The sequence below is a fragment of the Ambystoma mexicanum genome, chromosome 3q (assembly GCF_040938575.1).
Source record: "Ambystoma mexicanum isolate Mex_15411 chromosome 3q, UKY_AmexF1_1, whole genome shotgun sequence".
Lineage (NCBI taxonomy): Eukaryota > Metazoa > Chordata > Amphibia > Caudata > Ambystomatidae > Ambystoma > Ambystoma mexicanum.
In genome coordinates, this window is record NC_090926.1 from 530,993,873 (window position 1) to 531,012,690 (window position 18,818).

The 18,818-nt window shown below is 38.5% G+C and overlaps 1 protein-coding gene across 7 annotated transcripts in view; it reads left to right on the forward strand.

Annotated features, from left to right (window-relative positions):
- The window catches only part of TENM2 (teneurin transmembrane protein 2), a 3,863,575-nt gene that overhangs the window by 2,918,531 nt on the left and 926,226 nt on the right, over positions 1 to 18,818 (forward strand). The window lies entirely within an intron of this gene.

Here is an 18,818-nt window from a genome sequence, read left to right on the forward strand (position 1 = left end):
GAGTGACATGTTATGTTGAAGCCAGAGGTTGTCGAATGTGAGTGCCTTGCAGAACATCTGCTCGATGCAAGGCATTTCTTTAGGTACTCATTTTTCTGGTCTTTGCCTATTACTTGTTTTTTAAAAGTTGCACTTATCATTGTTATCTTATCTTTTGTTATGCTTGTTACTTTTTTTTACCAAGTTTGGAAGCTTAAAGGATGTGGAATGCTACAGTGCAAAACAGGTAAATACAAGCCAATAGTTTGGGATTTTGGGAGAACACAACCGAAAGTACATTATTATTCAACGCTAAGTGAAAGAAGCATTGGCCAATCCCACAGGTGTTGGCTGTCATAGGCCATGTGCAGATTTAGCCAAAATATTTCTAATGAGAGATGAACAAGGAAAGCAGGGAAGAGCCGAAAGAGGTAGGTCTGATTTCCTGTCCACCACGTTTTTGTGTTTCATCACAATATGAGTATTATAGTAAAAATCACTCAGTCACGGACCTTTGAAGTTTGCTAGAAATTAACTGGACTGACCACACATTGCAGGAATGTTGTTACACTAAAATGCCAGGGGGGGGGGTGTTCTGTGTTGTTAAGCCTCTGAAATTGGGCTGAGAAAATAATACCTTTGCAATTGTATCTTTTGTCTGAAAAAGAGGTGACAGAAGAAGAAAGCCAGCTACTCCAGAAACAAAGAGCCACATGGCACTGGCTTCTATTTAAAGCCTGTTATGGGTAGGAAGGTAGACCTCAGGGGTCACCGTTGCGACCCACAAATGACGCCCGTGACACTTTGCTGCATTTTTTAACTTTTTTAAATGCAAAATGTGGAGCAAGACTCTGGCAGCCCCCTCACCTCCCATTCACCCCCTTTCCATATACATAAACCCAGCCACTTATTTATTTTCAGTTTGCTGTAAAGAAAGTTAAAATACATGCTACCGAATGTGATACGACCAGTTTGTAAGTCGAACAAAGGGGAGCAAACCAAGATCACACGAATCATGTGTTCTCTCTTACAGAGGCCATTTTAGTAAACAAGATCACAAAGCAAGCTAGCAACTGGTACGAATCTTGACTATAATGCGGATGAACAATGTTAGATACAAATTGGTGGTCATGAAATAGGTTCTCCCAATGTGTGTGTGTCCTTTGTGTAGAACATGGGTAGCTGTATGTTATGCACCCCACAATCTTACAAGTTTTGTGTTTCTTGTAGCATGCATTGGATTTCTGACCTCTCTTTGTCCTCCTGTATTGCAAACGATCTAGAGACTGACTGCAAGACATGGAATCACAATCTTTTGTCACTAATTAGCAGCCAGCAATCACACATGAAAACCTATTGTTTCTAAAATCATGTAAATATTCATACTCATGTGTGGAGGTTATCATGGCTACAATCTGCATGTTTTGTTCATAGCTCATGGGTAGCTGCCTTACTTGAGTAATTAACATGGTGCATAGTGTAGCTCTTGGTATAAAAGTGATTGGGATCGGCTGTTACTTGATTATTGTGGCCTCTCTGGATTGTGTGCACTTTAGTCACTTGTTCTTTGAAAGGAATAATACAAATCAAACTATTTGGCAAAACAATATGTGTGATAAGTCTGGTGTAACACAAGATCTATTTTATCATGCTTTTCACGTTTTTGTCAGATGCCCAGAGAGGCATTAGTTTCAAAAGGTCTATTTCCTCCAACACATGTAGCTCTGCATCAGTCATATAACTTTCCATGTGCGGCACTAACCAACATTAGGGTCTGTGGGATAGAATGGATTTCCTGTCCCCTGGCTGGTCATGACTGAGTGCACACCACACTGTGTGTGCTGTTGACAATAAGTAAGGTCGATTATGCTTCAAAGAAAAATACCGGCAAAACATTTGAAAAGAAAAACCTGCTCGGTTGGCATTAAAAGATCCTGTAAGTCTGTTTAGGCAGAATATTCAGGTGTCTTTCTGAAAGAGAAATCCAGATAAGACTAACACAAAATAGTAATCCACATGTAGACTGGAAAAGCATCTCACATTACTGACTGAGAAATATGCAGCCTTTTCACTGAAACCGCCATGCATCAAAAGGTGTTGCACTGTGACAATTCAGACTCACTTTCCAGCTGGAAAATGAACAACAGATAATTTAATTAAATGTGTATATTATTAATAACTGGAAGAAACAGCTCTGTACATTCAGCTAAATCGCAAAGTGGACCCTCAAAAAATACTGTATGTCAAGGAATCAAGGCTAAAGTAAAATGCAATATGGGAGTCCATTTCAGCCAAGGACAAATGTTGGGGCTCTGGGCAAACCTCATAAGGAACCCCCCCCCCACTGCAAGCTTGGCTTTTACATCGCCTGTCCCAATCACATTTGTGATGTCATATTTGATGTCCTGGGTGTTAGTCTTAGCAGTGCACGGTGGTGGCATGAGTTATGGTTGTTTAGCTTACCATAACTGGCAAATTGCTGGTGTTTTTCGATTTTACTTGAAACCATAATTCCTTGAATTTCATAGGTTTATATTAGTCCAACATAACAATAACGTCCCTTTAACAAAGTTTTTCCAGTGAATATAGTTTTTCCAGTAGCGTCCATGTAGTTATGGTTAAGTTGGTGTTTCAATAGGAAGAGCATTTTTTGGGTGGCTTATAACTTCGCTCCCTCTGTCCCTCTGGACGAATCCTCACCAAACTTTGCAAAAATAGTATATGTCCCACTATGAATTATTTTGCAAAGTCTGGAGAGGTTTGGTCCGGGGGGGCAAAGTTATAGGGGGGGTCCCAAAACTTTTGTTTTTTCCCATAGACATAATGGGAAAAAACTTTGCGCACGCCTACAGCCCAAACCGCTGGACGGATTTACACCAAATTTGGGGCAGGAGCGGGGGCTTGGTCCCAAAACCGTGCTTTTGCAAATTTGGTGTAAATCCGTCTAGTAGTTTTTTTAAAAATGACCAAAATGTAAGGCAAAGAAATTAGTGATATCTCCGGTCGCTGCACGGACAGACTTCCCGGTTCGCTCTGCGGACAGTGGCCTGATTGGCCGAGCAGTTGCGCGATGTCTGCGGACATCCGACGTGTTCGCTGATTGGACGGCATGGGGCGTGGAGCACGACAGATTTTTGGTGGCGCCCGACATCTTGCATTCGCGGACGACCGTGGACAGCGAGGTGAAAAATTGTATTTAGTGGAGTGTGTTGGTGTGTAAGAGTGTTTGGGGAGGGTGGGGGATTATGAGATAGGTGCAATGTTGTATTTTTTTTATGTGCTAGACGCTTTTGTTGTGTTTGATTTGTCTGCGGACAACACGGCTGTTCTGAAATGTTCGTAAATAAACAGAATGGATTTGGTGTCAAGTTGAAAGTGTTATAAGAACACTCGTGGGGTCCTGGAATGTTCGCAGGGGGTGTCCTGAAGACGTTGTCTGTATTGTTCATTGGCAAGCTGAAAGTGTTCTAAGAACACTTGCGGTGTCCTGAAATGTTCGTAAATAAAGAAAATGGGGGTTTCCTGAGGACGCTGTCCGTATCGTCCTCTGGCAAGTTGAATGTGTTCTAGGAACTTCCTTGTGTCCGTGGACAATAAAATGGTTGCAATGCTTACATCTATGGGTGTGATATGCTGCAGTGGTTGTGGCCAGGGTATAGAATGTTGGGTGCATGGCCATTTGGCCATGCACCCAAGACTCTATGCACTGGCCACAACCACCGCAGCATATCACACTCATATGCCATGCACCCAAGAGTCTATGCCCTGGCCACAAGCACCGCAGCATATCACACTCATAGTGGCTTATAACTTTGGGTCAAAAACAAATTTATAAGGAACAATGTTATAAGCCAGTATGGGTGTGATATGCTGTGATGGTTGTATTTATCATGTTATACTTACTATTTGGTTTAGTAACGGGAGTCCATGTTCATTCCTGTGATACAAGAAAATAGCATGTTAGTATTAGTATTTTATAAAGACGTATTACATTGTACAATCAACATTTTCTTCTTTTTTTTGACCCTCATATTTAGTAGATGACAAACCAGAGTACTGTGCAATTTGCTCAGTTTCTGTGTTTGTTGCTAAAATCATTGGGTATGTGGGAGAAAAAAAATCCATGTTGGATTAAAAAAACACCTTTTTCTGTTATGCTACAGTTTATTTGTTTGTTTGTTTTCAGTGTTTACTTGTTTCTGGCTAATGCTTTATATATTGGAATGTTCCAGTTTTTGGGAGCAGTAAGATATTAGGTATTTGTTTGGATATTGTAAAATTTTGGAGCAGTTAGATACCAGTAGGCATATTCTAACTGTTTATTTTTTAATATAATCTCGTGGTATTCATTTATCTGTTTGGATATTTCTAAATTTTGGGACAGTTAGATACCAATTGGCGTATTCTAACTGTCTATTTTTTCTTTTCTCTATTTGAGTGGTATACATTTATCTGATTAGTTGTTGTAGCATCTTTGGGCAGTTAGATAGCTTTTGGAATATTGTGACAGTTTATATGTTTTTACTACAAGTGTACTTAAGGTTTAAGTACAGTTTAGTTATCAAAATTTTGGTTTTAAGAACATTAAATAAGCGTTTGTAAGATTTGTTGGTAATCTCTGCTTTAGAGTAATGGTACTATCATTACATTCAAACCATCCACATTACTTTTTTATATATGCAGTGTAGTGCCCTGAATTGGTTGTGGCTCCTGCGTGGTAGATTATACCTATTGTTGTGAAGGTTTTCCTACCATGTGATATTTGACCATGTGTGAATCCAGTCAGCTTGCAGTTGTTTTTGGTACCATCTGCATTGTAACGTAGAAGCATTAGTATTGCGTATTTAATATGTGTTTGTATTACTAACGTGGTGCGATTATCTGAATTGCAGGTCGAACATAATCTACCATGGTTTGCATTTTGTACAAGTTGCTGAAATGGAACGGAATCACAATTAGGTATTGATATATACACAAAGCGTTCATTGGGGATTTGTTCTTGTGTCACATTATTGCAGAGAGTGCATGTGTGTTTCCACATGTATGAAATCTGGAAGATTTCATTTATAGGTATGTTTTTGTTTTCCAGTGCTACCAGTAAGTACATTAGAAATTCTTGTGGATCTTCCTGTGAGTTTAAAGTGAATTTCACCATTCCAGCACAGTAGTCCAATTCTTGTCTTATTCCATGAACACTAGACAGGTTGTCAGGATTGTTTGTTGCGTTTCTATGAAGTACTAACATTTGCATACACAATGGGTCTGTAAAGTGTAAGTAAATGTTGTCAACAATTGGTGGTAATTGAAATAGAATATTGATTGCTACAATTTGCGTAGCAACTTACACTAATTTCATTTATAAGTTTAAATGGACCAAGTAGTTCTGTAACTGAGTGATTTTTCTTTAGTTTGTCTTCCTTCTTTGACGAAGTACTTGGTTTACTTTCCCTAATTGGTTCTTTTTTGCTTGTGGTACTTGTTGACGTTTTCGTTTCTTTTACTCTCTTTGGAGGATTTGCAGTGACATTCTGTTGCATTTCTGTTTGATTTAGTTTTCTTTTAGAACATTTTCCTTTTTGTGGAACATGATATGTTTCTAGATGGGGGGTGTATAGTGAACGAAGTCTATTGTATTCTAAAATGCTAGGAATATCAGCGTTTATTTTACTTGCATCAAAGTTGACTAGAAATAGGCCGTCAAGTGTACGTAAGCGTAATAGTGCTACGTAGCTCATGCCTTCTTTAAAGACTGTGTTACCAATGTCTATCATTGCTTTGTCTAGGGTAAAATCGTGTGATTTATGAATGGTGACTGTGTATGCAAGAGTTAGAGAAAATTGTTCTCTGCGTACATACATGTCTTTGGAGAGAAGGAATCGAGTTGTTGAGCGTCCCATTCTTTTTACTTCTGAAAGTTTGTCAAAGAGAATATTGACAAACTGAATTTTGTTGTCATGTGGGTACGTTTGAAAGCCAACAACTGTACCCAGTGCTCCATTAACTAGTCCTTGGTCCACGTCAAGGTTACGTTTCAGCATTACTCTGCAATTTAAGGATAATGTTAATATCTTTTCCAAGCCTGCTGTGTTTGAGATTGATTTTTCTAAACTATTTAGTCTTGTTGTGGATTGGTCACACATGGGTAGTGTCATTCCAGGTACATCTAGTTTGTCTGTGGTGCTAATTTCCATTATTTGTTGCATTTCTTTACTTAACATTATTTCATTGAATTTGAAACAGCTTGCAAGAGTTGGCATTAAGGCCATACAATTGACATTTTTGTGGGCTAATTGTTCCATAACATCTGTAGCACATGCATTATCACCATAAAGTGCATGAATGTGCCATTTTTTCAATATTGCTTTTGCTTCTTTAGAAGGTATACCAACTCTGATACTTTTTAAGATGTTGGCATAAGTGAGATATGCAGATTGGCGCATGTTTTCTGTTAATTCTCTGTATTGGAAATGTTGCCAAAGGTTGACATTTCCAATGCTGCCAACAGTTTTACGGCAGAGTTTGTGTCCTAATGTTTTAAACATAGGCTCACCTTTTACTAGTGTCAATTGAAGAAGATCTCCAAAAACAATAATGTGTTTTCGTGCAAAGAGCTCTTCATAGTTTGTTTGGAATACTTCTTGTAATCTGAGGTGAATCAAAGCCAACATTAGGTTGGACACCATGCTCACTTCATCTATTAGTAGCATTTTCATTTGTTTGAATACTCTGCATAGTTCCATTGCAGCTTCTGCAGAAAGTTTGTAATAATTTAATTTGTTTTGGTGTTCTACTGGCAGGAGTAGTAATCGGTGTAAAGTGACACCACCTATGTTGTAGGCAGCTAAACCTGTGGGGGCAGTGACAACAGCTGACAGTTTGTTGTTTGTCAATTGTTGAAGGAACTTACTGATGATTTTGATTAGGAATGTTTTGCCAGAACCAGCTTCACCACTGACATACAATAGTATAGGTTTGTAATTTTGACAGGTGCATTCTTTGTTTTCATGTTGTACACCATGTGCAATTTCTTTTGTTGCTTCTTGAAAAATGCTACGTTGCTCATTGTTTAGCTTTGATTGTAGTATAGTTAAGTCTTGTTTATCTTCATACTGACACATGTTGTTTTCTACTTCTATCATAGCTAATTCTGCCTCATTTGTTATTAGTGGGTCTCCCAGTGGTTCTTGGCTTCCTGTGAAAGAAGGTTGATTACTGTCAGGAGTGTCCTTATCTAGTTGGGCCTGGAGTTCTTCTTCGTGTTGCTGTTCATTGTGCAACGTTGTTTTGTACTGTGCAAAGTTTACATCAGTTATACTGCTTTCATTTGCTTTGAAAGCGTCTTCATATGAGTCAAAGTTATCTAGTATTTCTTCTTCTTTTCTCCATGGTTTAAAGAGTTGTAGCAGGGACATGTAATATATTTATTTATGTTGAGGAGTCTTTAATGACAATTTGATATGATTAATTAAATTTGGTTTGGTGAGTTTTACTAAGCTGCCTTCGCAGTTTGTCACTTTGTATTTATGGTTTTGGTCATCAGGTTTTATATTATTCTTGTATGTGTAGTTTTGGGCTATGTGGTATAGACACATAGTTTCCAAATTGGTACTCCTGTTTGGGTAGTATGTGTCCAATAAATTGTTTTTTAAAATGTGTTGGCTGTTGGGATCATGTTTGGCTATTGTTTCTATATCTTCGTATGATTTTAGAACTCTTTTTCTAGATTTAACTGGACCAAGTCTTAGCCATACTATATTTTCAGATTTACCATACAATGCAGTACCAGTTAAACAATCAGCTGCTTCATAGGATCCACATTCTCTATGGGACATCATTTTTATGCCCAAGATGTATAATTTCTGAGACACTGTTTTATCTGATGACAGGTCATTCCAGAGGTCTTGGAGCTATGGCTTTTCTGATTTGGTTAAGTATGCTGTGACATATAGTGCAACTGCAGTAGAATTGTCTGCAATGTACTGCACATCTATGTTTGCATTCCATAAGTGGGCAATGATTGCATTGTAATCATTGATATATTTTTCTTCTTCTTTTCTTTTTATGCAATATGTATTTTTAGGTGACTTACCTTTAACACTATGTCTAACTGAAGACATGAGGTTGTTCACTTGACCTGTATTTGTAACTGGTCTAGGGAAACCAAATCGGCATTTGGTGTAGTATTTCCCTTTGTTTTTGAATTTGCGACGACAGTATTTGCCACATGTGTGTCTTTGGAATTGTAAAAGTTTTGCATGAAGATCACTATTTGTGGATTCTGATGGAATTTCACAAGTGACATGTTTTTCAATAAACTGTAAAACAGTGGCATCACTGTCTTGACCAAATTTAGGAGCATCTTTAATCCATAAAAGCATGTGGACATGTGGTGCTCCTCTGGCTTGGTATTCTTTTCTCCAAAAGAAGTGTTGCACTTCTCCAAGGGGAGGAACAGTTTTATTACAAATAAAATGTAGCTTAGCAATGAAGCGATGGTGAAAATGTCTTGAAACATTAACAGGATCCTGAGAACAAAGTTCTACAGGTGTTAGTATATCATTGTTTGTTTTGTTTTCGTTTGATATGCGTAGGAAAGCATGTAAATCTCCCCATGCATATTCTGCACAACTTAATGTAACAAACCCAGTGGGTGGGCCAAGTTTTCTGATCATACAGCGTACATCTCCATGACGTCGAAACCACTACTCTTTAGTACCACGCATATTTGCTAATAGATTTGTAAGATTTGCTTGTAAAATCTCATCTTTTTGTTGCACTTTCTCTAATAATTGTGTAGCTGTCATATTTTGAAAGTGTGATCCTGATTTTAATATGTGTGCAACTCGGTAACATAAAGTTGCTAGTTCACTTTCAAAGAGTAGGTGGAATATGTATTCCACATTTCGTCAAAATCTGGGATCTTCCTAATACATTCGTAATGAGCGATATTCTGATGCTGATATTTCAATAGGTCTATCATCGTATCTTCCTCCTTTGCCAGTAGGAAAGAGTAGAGGAAAAGCATGTGCTTCTATACTTTTTTCCCATATGCTGATTGGTGATCCTTTGGTTTGACGCATTTGGTACGTTTCCAGTGCATCTTCTATGGTGTCATTAGAGTGCAATGGATGAATTGTATAATGGTCTAAAGTGTTTGATATTGTAGCAGGATCTAGGAGCTCAAATTGTCCAGCTCTTGTGTCTCTTGAATTATTTCAGTTGTATCTTTCAGGTTTTCTTCAATATTAATTTCTTTATAATATTCATTATTCACTTTAAGATATTGCAGGGCTTCTCTAACTTTATGTAAATCTACAAGTTGTTGCCAAATTGTATGCCTTTTGTAGGTTCTCCATTTACCAAGATAATTAAAGATTGTTGCATTGGACGTTGCACTCCTAGAGTGTGCACATTTTCTTTTAGATCTAATGGTAAATACACTACTTTTCCACGAATACCTTTCACTAATTCAGAGGGAGGTAATTTTGCAGTTTTTGGTTGAAGGCGTATTATTGCTTGAAATGGGTGCAATGTTTGAATTATGATGCTCTCATATAAATTAAGTTGTTGAAGGGGTTTTGGTAGTGGATATAATTCCAAGTTATTTGTGATAGCACGTGAAGGAGTTTGGTTGTTGTCAAGTTTTGTAGTGCAGTAACTGCAAAGTATTATGGGGTCAGTTATTTCGTATTTATTTTCTGCCATAAGGTAGAGAGCTAATTCAAACCATTTAGAATCTTCAATGTGTTCTATTTTGTATGATAGGTCTACAGTTTTTGTGTTACTTTTATAAAAAAGTTCTGCGGCAACATACACTCACGTGGTTTGGTACATCCGCTGAAGTACTTTCAAATGTTAGTATTTCTTTTTTTATGTGTGTAGTGAAAGGTTGCCATGTGCAGAATTGTTAAATTGGGTTACAGCTAATTCATCTTGTAAGTGGGTTTCACTTCCAACATATTTTGTCTGGATATAGTCGATTTCTTCTAGTAGGTCTTTTGCTGTACCATGTAGAAGAATGTTATTTAAATTGGCTAGTGCTAAAGCAGCACTTTTAGCATAGCACAGTTTATAAACTAGATTTCTTATACTTGCATGATGTGTTGATATCCTTTTGATATCATGGAAGGTTGTTTTGCAAGTAGGTCCTGTAATGCAGGCCAATGAATGTCCTTGTAGTCCTGTGTACTTGCGTACTGGACAAGCATCCATATTTTGCAGTAGTTTAATTTTGATTTTGTCTTTGCTTTTCACATATTGATTGAGGAATTGGGGTAAAGACTTGAACATTTTTTGGGAATGTTACACATTGACGTGCATGGCCATTTGTGCACTAGATGTTCTGATTCAGTTGAATGGAGGGGTAAATCTACGTTTTCAGGGCATATTTTTGTAAGGAGTACTTCTTGTTCCATTATGATATTATTAACTTTTTCATAACCTCGACCACTGCTATGTATGGCAATTGTATTTGTTTGCTTTTGTTTGTACGCTTCTTCATTAAAGTATGGTTCTGTGCTTGTAGTGTGACTCCATTCACCTCCACAGATATTTAAGAAGTTATTTCTGTTGACATTTCATTTATTGAGAAGTCTTTTTTGTAATTTAGTTGTTAGTTTTGTTAGTGGTTTCATTCTGTTTAACACTAAAATAAATAACTTTCTTTTGAAAATAATTGCACTGTCTATCAACGCTTCTAAGATTACTTTCCTATGATAGGTTTGAAGTGTTGAACCTGGTTTCTCTCCTGTTTTTATAAGATTTTGAAGGACTTTGTGATGGAACATTTTGGGTAAAATACTTTTCTTGGTATGCTTACTTTGTACTATATCAAGATTTATTTGTATTGATAGTTGATTTTCTATTAATTGTTTTTTGGGTTGTTTTACTTTTTGATAGTGGAGGCAAAGTTGTTGTACTAGAAACTTCTTCTGTTTCACTACATGAATGTATTAGCTGTTGTGTTTCAACTTTTTTTACAAATTCTGCTATAGATGGATGTTTATGTTGGAGACTTTTCTTTTCATTTGCTCTACTTCTGCGTTCCTTTCTACAGAGTTGCTTTTTGGTAGGCATTCTTTAGGGTCTGTTGAAAAAAATACAGAAGGTATGGGTTGGGGTGTTCTGCAATGCATGTGTGCATGAGTGTTTGAGTAAGATGATAAAGATGTATGTAATGGTGTGTGATTGTGCATTGGGAAGTACAACTACTAGGGATGGGTATTCTTGAATTAATTTGTTACTAAACTGGGGTTCAGATGACAGAAATAAGTAAGCCACTTGTGTTGAGAAGTATAAATAGTATATCTAAAGCTATACAATTAAAACAGTTGTTTGTTCTACAACATCTAAATTCTAGCGGCTGAGTTGGGTAATTTGTGTTTTGAAAAATAGGAATTTGTGGCCCATTCTGCCAGTAAATCACTGTTTAAGACGGGGGGATTTTTGGTCAGAATGGTGCAGAATCTCTATTTTTAGGCACAGAAATAGCATGAATTAACCTTACAGTGTGTTTGAGTAATAATTCAAATATTATGGTAACATTCTACTTACTTGTTTTCTAAAATAAGCAGTTTGCTTCTTAGTTGTTCTTTGTACTTCAAATTCGGCTGCTTCTTTTCAGAAGAATGGTCTTCACTGCAATTGGAAAAGAAAGAAATTAGTAATTTGGTTTGTATATAGCACTGTTTTTGATTTAGACAATATTTTAAATTGAAATGCTCAGCGCCTTCCTCAAAACCATTAAAACTATCTTATAACTAACTGTAGAAAAGAAAATATCTTTACTATGGCGTGTGAAATTCATAATGTACCACTGTATACCACTATTCCTGTAACTAAGCTTTTCCACGTAATAGTGAGTCAATGTCATAGCCTGCTTTTCCACGTAATAGTGAGTCAATGTCATAGCCTGCTTGTCCTATATAAATGTAAGTAATTATATAAATAAAAAAATTAAAACCAATTATGTGTTTGTACAAATATTATTGTTTGAGATTTGATCATAGAGTGTGCATGTAATTTTGTTTGATTATATGTAGTCTATATATTTTATTTCAAAAATGTTAGTTTAACATTATTTGCGTGTATGTGTGTGTATGAAGAAATTAAACGGTATAAAGGTTTGTAAGTCACAGTTCATTTTAGGACAATGAAAAAATGAACGTAGATTCATTTTACAGATTATACAAGGTAAAAGTCGTTTAGAAAATGTGTTCATGTACTGTATAGAAAATATGCATACCTATAGTTTATGTTCATGCATATGGATATGGACGAAGCTGCAAGTAGAAATCTTGGAGACTTGTATAGTATTTCTCATAGATCGTGCTTACCAATGATATGAGACTTATACTCTGAGAGATTCACCGTACATTTGCAGTGCTGATCTATGATGATGTAGTTACATGTAGAGGTCTTGGATTTGATTGGTGGATGGTCTTGTGATTTCTTAGCTACATCCAATGAGGAATGGCACAGAGAGTGAAGTGGAAATGGTAGAAGGGCTGTCCATGTTACAATATGTTCGCGGACATGGTAGTAGTTCTAGGACACCGCATATTACATCCGGGGAATTTGTGGTGGGGAGGCATGCAAACGAGATTGAATGTAGCAAGGGATTGGTCAGTAAAGTTTAGTGAGTGTGTTGTGCTAGGAGAGGCTTTCTCAGATATTCTTTTTTGCTGAGAGAAGAACAGATAGCTATGGCTGAGTGTTTCAAAAAACAGATTGTGTGGATTTTGGGAGACTCGTGGATACATTGGTTGAAGGTGCATGCAGAAAACTGTGGAGTATCTATAGATCTTGGATTCGTACAAGTGGAAGTGCACTGGCATGGAGTGCGTGGAATGAAGTGGTTGGACTTGCTACCTCTCTGTGCAACTTTGAAGATAGAGGAACATCCAGACATAATTGTAATTCATTGTGGAGGGAACAGTTTAGGACATGTGTCTGGAATTTCTTTGCAATTTGCAATGAAATAAGGACTTCAGAAGATCATGGACATGTTTCCAAACTCCAAAGTAATTTTTTCACGGATTGCGCAGAGACAAAAGTGGCTTCGTTCTTTCTCATGTGGTCCACAAATGGAGAAAGCAAGGCATAATGTTAATAAGGCTGTTTGTGCCTTCCTAAGAAATTTCTGCATGTCCTCTTTTCAGAATGAAAATATGTTTCGTAGTACATACATTTTTCACAGAGATGGAGTCCATCTTACTTATGTTGGCAATCAGATTTTTCTGAGAAATGTACAAAATGCATCGCAACCTTTTTTAGAAATACAGCATCCATTTTGAAGTAGGTGTTAAGTATTTATAATTTTTGACATACAAACACCTCCCAAAGGCTCTTTTCAGAGCCGCCACTTCCTCCCAGAGAAAAATGCAATGGTTACAATAGGGTAGCACCCCAATTTTTGTTATGTTCGCGAACTGTCCATGGACTATCAAGAAATACAAAGGGCCCTGCTTTATCTATCTTCAATTCTATTTTTTAACTGTGAAAGGCGACTCTGAAAAGAGCCTTTTTTTTTTTTGTTATTTTGTATTTTTTGGGGTTTTCTATACACGACAAACTAGGAGAGGAGGGGAAAGGAGGGTAAAGGGGGGACACCAACCACAAGGATAAGAAAGGGCGAGCTGAGAGAGGAAGATGTAGAGTGGGTTTTATTTGGGTAGTGAGCAGGTCTTCTCGTGCTGTGAGACAATAGTCTCAAAAGCACTCCAAAGTCACTCCCCCCTGCAGAGTACTGTGTCACAGTACATACATGCAACTGTGACCCTCGAAAGGTAAGGGTCATCAGAATTCTGTATGGCCTGTGAGGCAGCATGAGGAAGACGCTGTCCCACAGAGGTGTTCCTTGTGGTGAAAGGATCAGAAACGGAGGATGAAGTAGAGGCAATCAACCTACTACGCTCTTCGCAAGGTACAACCTGGCAAATGGCCCCAGTGTGGAATGAGTTGAGGTGTCGCTTCATAGTAGTGGTCCCAAAGCTATACGAACCATGTCTCCCGCGACTGAGTACCATTTTGCACTCATTGCAGGTGACACAGTTCGCACGAGCTTAGGACCATTCCCATGAACGGTTAACAATCGCCACACCCAAGAATCACGCCGAGGGCGGGTAGTAGGGATTTTCTCTACCTCATTCTCGTCATCCTCTTCTTCCTCCTCTGTATCCTCACTCCTGTTCCCCTCTTCAGGCCCTTGGGGAGATGGTGGTGGTGGAGCGGGTGGGGGTGGTGCTGAGGCAGATGTAGCACCAGGTGGCAATAGTGGAGCCATGGATGTCATCGGCTTGGAGATGGAAATCTCAAAATCTGCAAAGTATGCAGCAAAATGCAATGTGCTCTTTGGAATAGCCAGAAACACCAGGAGAATGAGCTCTAGGGCGTGGTCTTTTATAGGGGTGCTTGTACGCGGTTCGCGGATATGCGCGCCGTCCACAAGACAGATCGTTCACCAAAAAAGGTTCAAAAAGTCAGAAAAACTATGTGGAAACTTTGGATTAGTATTTGGGATTTGTGGTATGGTGAGGTTTTAATGAGAAATATTGTGGATTGCTTGGAAATGTACTTTTAAACTGTTCGGGGATAAGAACAGTGTCCGCATTCAGAACACGCGATCATCGTGGGCGCGGTCACATGATTGCTTCGTGAGCATGTTCGCTAAGGAAGCGGCCGTCCGCAGGACACCCAATGTACGGACATTGTTTTGCGCATGCGCGTTGATGTTCTACGGACAGTGTTCGGGTCCTGAACTAATTAAAAGTGCGTCACACGTAAAACGAACAGTTACGGACAGCCGTTTGTTCTTAGCACAGTTTAACTTACTTGCGAACAATACGGACAGACATAGTGTCCCCAGCACACCTCCATTTTTGTTTATTTACGAAAAATTCAGGACACCACGAGTGTTCTTAGAACAGTTTCAACTTGCTAACGAACACTACGAACAGGCATAGAGTTCTTAAGGACATCTCCATTTTTGTTTATTTACAAACATTTCAGGACACTACGAGTGTTCTTAGAACAGTTTCAACTTGCATGAGAACATTACGGACAGATATAGTGTCCTCAGGACACTTACATTTTCGTCTATTTACGAACATTTCCGAACAACCACGCTGTCCGTGGACACCTAAATTGGTTTTAACAAAAAGAACTGAAACTAATTACAACACAATATAAAAAAGTAACTTTATTTGACATATATTAACAATTTATGACTGAGAAGGTTGGGCAGAATCGTAAACAAAAACAGGAGAATTAGGGATTTCAACATAATTGGGATCAGGTGAAGAAGGGATGGAAATGTCATCAAAACTGTTTGGTCCATGGAGAGGGTTTGGGGTTAAATGAGTGGGATATGGTGATGGGGGACAAGTACAGGTGGGACAATGGTATCTTGTTGTTAGTTTTAAGTGATCTTCCACAAAGTTTTTTAAATTGGTAAAATTTGCCATATGTTGGTCCATTGTTTCGTTTATGTGTTCCAGAGTGTTATCCACCGCTTCCTTTTCTGTAGTAGTTTCAATTTTTATATGGTCTGTACAAAAAAATGTATATGCTAAATGTATACAAAATAATATTTATTAATTGGTTTATATAGTAAAGTGTGTACCATTAGGTGCACTATCTTCTGACATTTCCTCTCGTGGGAAATGCTCCTCTAGCCACTCCAGAGCACTACTCATTTCTGTGAGAAAACAAGAAAGTAATATATTTTTTTATCTAATACAGAAAGTTTATAAATATATGAGTAAAATGAAGTGCACTTACTATTTCAGGAAAGTATGTGATGAGTAGTCTGTACATCTGGTCTTGCTCTTAGTTGTGGAGTGTCTGTGAGGTAATTATGTTGGAAGCCACTTTATCTTCTTTTGATATATTCCATTTTAGAACATATTGTATTTAAATGAATGGTTACAGGGGTAATGAAGGTACAGGTTAGACATGTGCATGTATACATTTTGGACAAGTAGGATAAATATCCTGCCGGCATTGGTCATAGATTTGCAGGGATGTGGTATATGGCAATGACTAGGTGAAGAGTAGCATTTTAACTGCTTTGTGGATTGCCATGTGTGAGTTTTCTGCTCATAGGGGTGGAGGCAGGGCATTGCATTTTACGGCTGCTAGTTAGGGGAAGCTGGCGCCTCGTGCTTGGATTCTCTTAATTTTAGGTACTGTGAGCATGTTTGTATAAGGTGTTCTGGTCGGTCTTGTGGATGCGGTTAGGTGTATTTTTTGAAAAAGTTAAGGGGGCAGTTTGGTGGATACATTTGTGGGTCAAGGCAATGGCTTTGAAGAGTACTCACTCTTTTATTGGTACTCGCTCATTCCCGGTGTACCCTGACAACTATAGACTGTAATTTAACTGGGTGATCCTATATGTCCTGTTGCCCCTCACTTCTCCAGAATGAGGGATGTGTTTGTTTCTAAACTAAAAAAAATCCCTAAACTGCCAGCTTCCCCAACACAGGCCTTTAAGTGGAGGGGGGGTCTGAAATCCAAAATTCTCAAATCATGCCATTTTTTTCTTTCCAGCTTCCCCAACACATGCCTTAAATTGGAGGCTGGTCTGAAATCCAAAACTCTTCACTCATCCCAATTTTGTTGTCTGATTACCCCAAAAACATACCAGAATAGTGAGGGTCCTGAAAAGTTAACTGCTAAATTACCCTGGGTTAATTTTAAAGCAAATATGTGGGTGAAATAATTGCCATATGCAATTACATACGTTTGTGAAACTAATCTGCTAGCCTTTTGAACGCAGTAAAATCAAAATTGGTTTCCATTGCAAAGATCATTGTTTTCTGTTTGTGTATTGATCAGTTTAATGAGTTCTTGAAGTGAAATTTGAAGAAAGAAAAGTATTGTAATTCATGTTTTTCCGAACCCATTGGTGTGATTCGCTTTTGTAACAAGAAGTTAATGGTGAGCCAGAAAGAAGGTGGTGTGTGTAGTCTTGTGTGACTTCTATTACGTACAATTTAAATAAATACAAATATATTTCCTATACCCGGTCTGGTCCTTGGTTCACTGTGGACACAGGGGTGGAAATGTGTGTGAAAATGTGTGAGACAATATGAGTGTTCAGTAAAGCCAGCGCTATGAAAACACATGAGTATTGCAGAGCTATTTGATTAGGGTTGGAAGGAACTCCCCGGGTTAAGGGTGATCTCAATATAACACAACAACTACCTTGCTAATCCCGGCCAAAGAAAATACTTAGGATAAGAACAACATTGCATGTAATTCCAACAGAGATCATTGCTATGTCATTCCTTACTTTTTTTATATATATATCAGATTTTTCTAGGCTGGTGTACAGCAGGGACCTAGATCAGTCTGATAAACTGTGACCTACAAACTCAGGCTTGAATCCTTCGTTCAGACGTGCAATTTACCATCAAATTCTGAAGTTTTCAGGCATTTTCCTTAGTGCAGCTCCTCTTCAAAATTCAGGCGCTGCACAAAAGTAGTGCTTCAGCAATGGGACCCCGGGCCTCATGAGATGCTGTAGACTTTGCTGCTTGTAATTGTAGCCAAATGCAATGGAAATCTCTTCCCATCTAAGTTCCTTCAAGGCTACTTTTGTGAGTGATCACACATGATCAATGGCGCAAAAGAGCCTTAAATGGAGACAAAGGTATAAATGGAACATATATATATGTTATAAAAAAATAATGGCCTCGGTTAGATCAGAGATCAGCAATGCAGGGTGTTGGCAGCAATGTCTGGGGCTCGAAAATATGTGTGTACATGTGCATTGCCTATGACCGTGGTGTCTTGCACAGTGAGGAATGAGTCCAATCCACTTAGCCAGGAGCAAACACCGAGAAGTGGCAAAAACGGATGCAAATGATTTCTAAATCATTTCTCCATGTCCAGCCTTTGCATTGCGCAGCAAGATAAGGCGCGCGCCTGAAGTGCACAAACAAACTGATCCACCTGGCTTTTCTATTTGCATAATGCACCGATTCTCAAGAAGGCATTGTTATTGCCCATGAAAATAGAGCCCAAAGCGTTACATATCTCAGAAGAAGCGACATCCATGCTAATAATCCATGCTGGCGGCAGATGGATTTGCCTATCTCCTTACTCTGCCCTTAGGCAATAGCCAAGAACTGTTCTGGGTATCTCTGGAGCTGCACACATATTGATTCCTAGCGCTTGCATCTAGCAGGAATGTGCTTGCCTTTTCATATGCTATGTGGGAAATGATAGCGATAGACTTTATCTGAGCAGCTTGTGTAAAACCAAACACGCAAACATTGTACACATTTGAGTCTTTTTGACCGCATTGTGTGTATGGTGGGGTATTTTGAATGCCACCCAGTCATGAGTTAGGATTGATATGATAGGCTATTTATAACACGCTTAATACCCAGAGGTTTCTAGGCGTGGACCGCAGGATCGAACCTCTGTTGCTCCGTCTTGTATTGCTTCCAAGGGGAGCATGTTGCCCCGAGCTATCCTCATGAGACACGATTGTGTGGGTGATTGGCCACATGTACGGTATAGACAATATTGAAAGAGTTCAATATGAGCATTTACTCAATGCAGTCATTTCAATGTACAACATGCAATAAATATCCTACGTGGTATTCTAAAAATACACTGTGTCTTCAGTTATCATCAGGCTCATAATGCGGTCCGTGGAATTGGAGTGAGGAGAAATGCACATTTAGCTAGAGTCATGGAATAGAGGGTAACCCGGTGCTATTGAGGTAAATCTATACCAGAGTTCTTCAAACTGTGGAGCTTGCCCCCCTAGGGACCAAGGGATGTTCAGGAGCGGGGGGGGGGGTGAGACTCTTCCAAAATAGAATCTG